We start from the raw sequence: 3,801 nt of genomic DNA, 5'->3' as shown, positions 1-3,801 counted from the left end.
TGATGTGATTTATGGAATTTTTGGATGAGATTTGGATAGGTTTGTGAATTTCCGAAGTTTGGTATTTTTGGCGGTTAATTAATGTAGAATCCGGCCGTAGGATTTAAGTCGTATTTTGGGGAGGTTGTATTTACGACTGTTGAGTATGATATTTAAGTTCGGATCGTTCCGATTTAAGAATATCGAAGTTAGGCAATGATGAGCGTATTTATGGCTCTCGGGTAATTTTGCCTATTTTTGATTAAATATTGGATTATTGGTTGGGAAATTAATATTATATTTGGAACAGGACGTGAGGAGGCTCGAGCAGACGAGGCCCCGATCGACATCAGGCTTAGGCCTAATTTGTGAGTGGACGTTTATTTTAAATAAATGCATGCTATAGTTCATGGTTGAACAATTAATGTTGCGGAATATTTTAACGTCATTTTAAATTTGACGATTTTTATTTCTCTTGGAGAGTTACCGAAAATGGGATTTTCGGTGGATATAAATATGTATTTATGAGAGAATATGTATATAAATGCCAGCTAGCCATATGTGTCTGTCCACCTTAATGGCGTAGCATATAGCCGCATTATGGTGTGACGTGAGTGTTGGACGTGAGCGTAGTAGCCCTATTTGAGTGTTTAATTCATATAGGGGGTATGGACACATATTTATACACCTGTCTGTCCACCTTGATGGCGTAGTGTAGCACCGCATTAAGGCGTGACGTGAGCGTTGGACACGAGCGTAGTAGCCCTATATAGACCCATGAATTTATATAGGGAGTATGGACGAGTGTAAATACATACATATATTATAGAGTCTGAGAGGCTCGATATTTTATGAGATAAAAGTTTTATCGCTTGCGGCATGCATTCAATTTTTCCTTAAATATTAATTTGGGGAAACATAAATATTTTATTTATTATTTTATTTTTTGTCCACTCACTCTAACGTTATTAAATGTTTTCCCCTGTGCCCTTCGTTTTAAATTGCCCAGTCTGCAGAGTTCGGGTTGGATCTAGTAGGAGGCGAGGCATAGTCACCCGCATTTCTGCCAGTTTTCGTCAGTAGGTTACCTGTTCAACCTACTCGTGTTTTCTTGCTTCCGCTAGTGTTTAGTAGCTCTGAATACTTTGAGATTATTGTATATTATGTGTAGAATTTCTGAAGGATAATTATGTGATGTTTGGAAGTGTTGAATTAAGAGTGTAATATGGAATTTTCGAGTTAGGGTTGTCCATCTGCAAGGGAGATTTTCTTAATCTTTTCAGTAAATTTTCCTTGGAGGTGGTCCCCGCACGACTTACTCCGGGTTTCAGGGTGAAATTCGGGGTGGGTCGTGTCAGTTGGTATCAGAGCTATAGGTTTCCTTTTCCTGCTTCCTTGTCACTATCACATTTGCCTAAGTAGCACGTAGTGTCTATACAGTGATGATCGGACCGCGGCGGATTCATTGGCATTTTATGCTTTTGATGCTATGTGTTATTGGGTATATGTGATTATTGTGTTAGTCTTGTTTATGGACTACTAAATTTCTTCTTCCTCAGGTACTATGCCTCCTAGGCGCCCACGGCAACCCCGTGTGGCTACTTCGACCAATGCCGATGAGGGCAATGAGGTCAGGGGACTGGTTGATGATATTGGAAATATGCTGAGGGATGTTATGGATCGAGCTCCACACCCTCATACAGTGAAGAGGAGAGAGGTTTATGAGGCTGGAGCAAGAGAGTTCAAGGGTGCCAAGGGACCCCTCGATGCTTATACTTGGGTGGACAAAATGGAAAAGGCTTTTGCGAGCAAAGATTTGCCAGAAGAAAGGAAGGTGAAGATGGCAGTGACTTTCCTGGATGATTCAGCACATCACTGGTGGTCGCTCGCTAGCAGGAATGTTGAGGATGCGCTGAATATGTCGTGGGAACAGTTTAAGACGCTTTTCTTGGGGCAGTATTTCAGTCCTACCCACCGCAGCAGAATTCAGTCGGATTTCCTGAATATGAAGAAGAGGGATGATGAGGGTGTTATAGAGTTCCAGGAGAGATTCACTTCCTTGAGCTATCATGTGTCATATCTGGTTCCTGATGAGAGGACCAGGATGGAGATGTTCATTGGGGCTCTTGGTGGAGTGTTTGCAGATAAGATGACTGGTGTTTATTACCCGACTTTCTCTGATGCTGTTCATGCAGCCATGGCCATTGAGTCTATGGGGATTTATAGTGCTCGGCCACGAGATTTTGGTGGCCCCAGTCAGGGTCCATCCAAGAAAGCTGCTTTATCATCCGCTTCAGGTTCATCAGCTGGTAGTGGCAGTAGTGGGGGATCAGGTTCTAATTCTCGGTTCAGGGTTAGAAGACGTCACAGGAGACCTGCTAGGAGCCAGTTGGGTAGGCAGCAGTCTGGGCAGTATGGTTCGGGTGGCAGTTTCCATGGTGGGTCATCTGGTAGCCAGACTTTTTCATATGGGCAGCAGCAGCAGTTTTCTGGGTGCTTTGAGTGTGGTGGTCAGGACCACTTCAGGAGAGATTGCCCATTGTTGGCTTAGAGGACCACTCCCACCCCTACTCAGCCTGTTGGTCAGTCCTCAGCTGGAGGCTCTAGTAGTGGTGCCCAGGGCAGTGCTTCGGTCAGAGGTGGCTCTCAGCGGGAAAGTGATCAGCGTGGACGTCCCATGACTCGCGCTAGACTGCATGGTATGACCCAGCAAGAGGGTCGTACTTCTCCAGATGTCATCATTGGTACGTTATTAATTTTTGGTCAGCCTGCTTTTACTTTAATTGATCCCGGAGCCACGCATTCATTCATGTCTAGTCGATTCGCCCTCCATGCAAATGTGCCATCATCGTCTCTTCCAGGCGAGTGGCATGTGTCTCTACCCTCCGATGAGGTGATGAGAATAAATTGGGTATTTAGTGGCTGTGAAGTTTTAGTGGAATGAGTTAATTTCGAGGCTGATTTAATTCCTTTAGATATAGTGGAGTTTGATGTGATCTTGGGAATGGACTTTTTGGAAGCATATAGAGCTATGGTAGATTGTTTTCAAAAAGTTGTGGTGCTTCGAAGTCCAGATGGTTTTGAGGTGGCTTTCCAAGGGGAAAGAGATGTTATTTTTAGTTGCATAATTTCCGCTGTTGCTGCAAGGAAATTGTTGAGTAAAGGCTGTCAGGCATTTTTAGCTCATGTGATGGATACAAGTATGGGAGTTGTGGGATTAGAAGATATTCCTGTAGTAAGAGAGTTTCCGGATGTTTTTCCTGAGGAGTTGCCTGGTTTGCCTCCTGCAAGGGAGATAGACTTCTCTATAGAATTACTTCCCGGAACTATGCCTATCTCTCAGGCACCTTACAGAATGGCTCTAGCGGAATTGAAAGAGTTGAAGATTCAATTACAGGAGTTGGTAGATAAGGGTTTTATTCGCCCTAGCATGTCTCCATGGGGTGCTCCAGTGTTGTTTGTTAAGAAGAAAGATGGCACCATGAGACTATGCATTGATTATAGGAAGTTGAATCAGGTCACAGTGAAGAATAAATATCCGTTGCCTCGGATCGATGATTTATTTGATCAGCTGAGGGGTGCCTCTGTTTTCTCTAAGATTGATTTGAGATCGGGTTATCATCAGTTGCGGATCCGAGAGGGGGACATAGCCAAGACTGCTTTTCGGTCACGATATGGTCATTATGAGTTTGTGGTGATGCCATTTGGACTTACTAATGCACCCGCGACATTCATGGATCTCATGAATAGGGTATTTAGTCCATACCTTGATCGTTTCGTGATCGTATTCATAGATGACATATTGGTTTACTCAAGAAGTGA

The 3,801-nt window shown here is 43.6% G+C and overlaps 1 protein-coding gene across 1 annotated transcript in view; it reads left to right on the top strand.

The window, feature by feature from the left end:
* The window catches only part of LOC101311522, a 9,598-nt gene that overhangs the window by 3,825 nt on the left and 1,972 nt on the right, over positions 1-3,801 (top strand). The window lies entirely within an intron of this gene.

The sequence above is a fragment of the Fragaria vesca genome, linkage group LG1, assembly GCF_000184155.1.
Source record: "Fragaria vesca subsp. vesca linkage group LG1, FraVesHawaii_1.0, whole genome shotgun sequence".
NCBI classification, from domain to species: Eukaryota; Viridiplantae; Streptophyta; class Magnoliopsida; order Rosales; family Rosaceae; genus Fragaria; species Fragaria vesca.
This window is presented reverse-complemented; position numbering and strand designations above follow the sequence as displayed.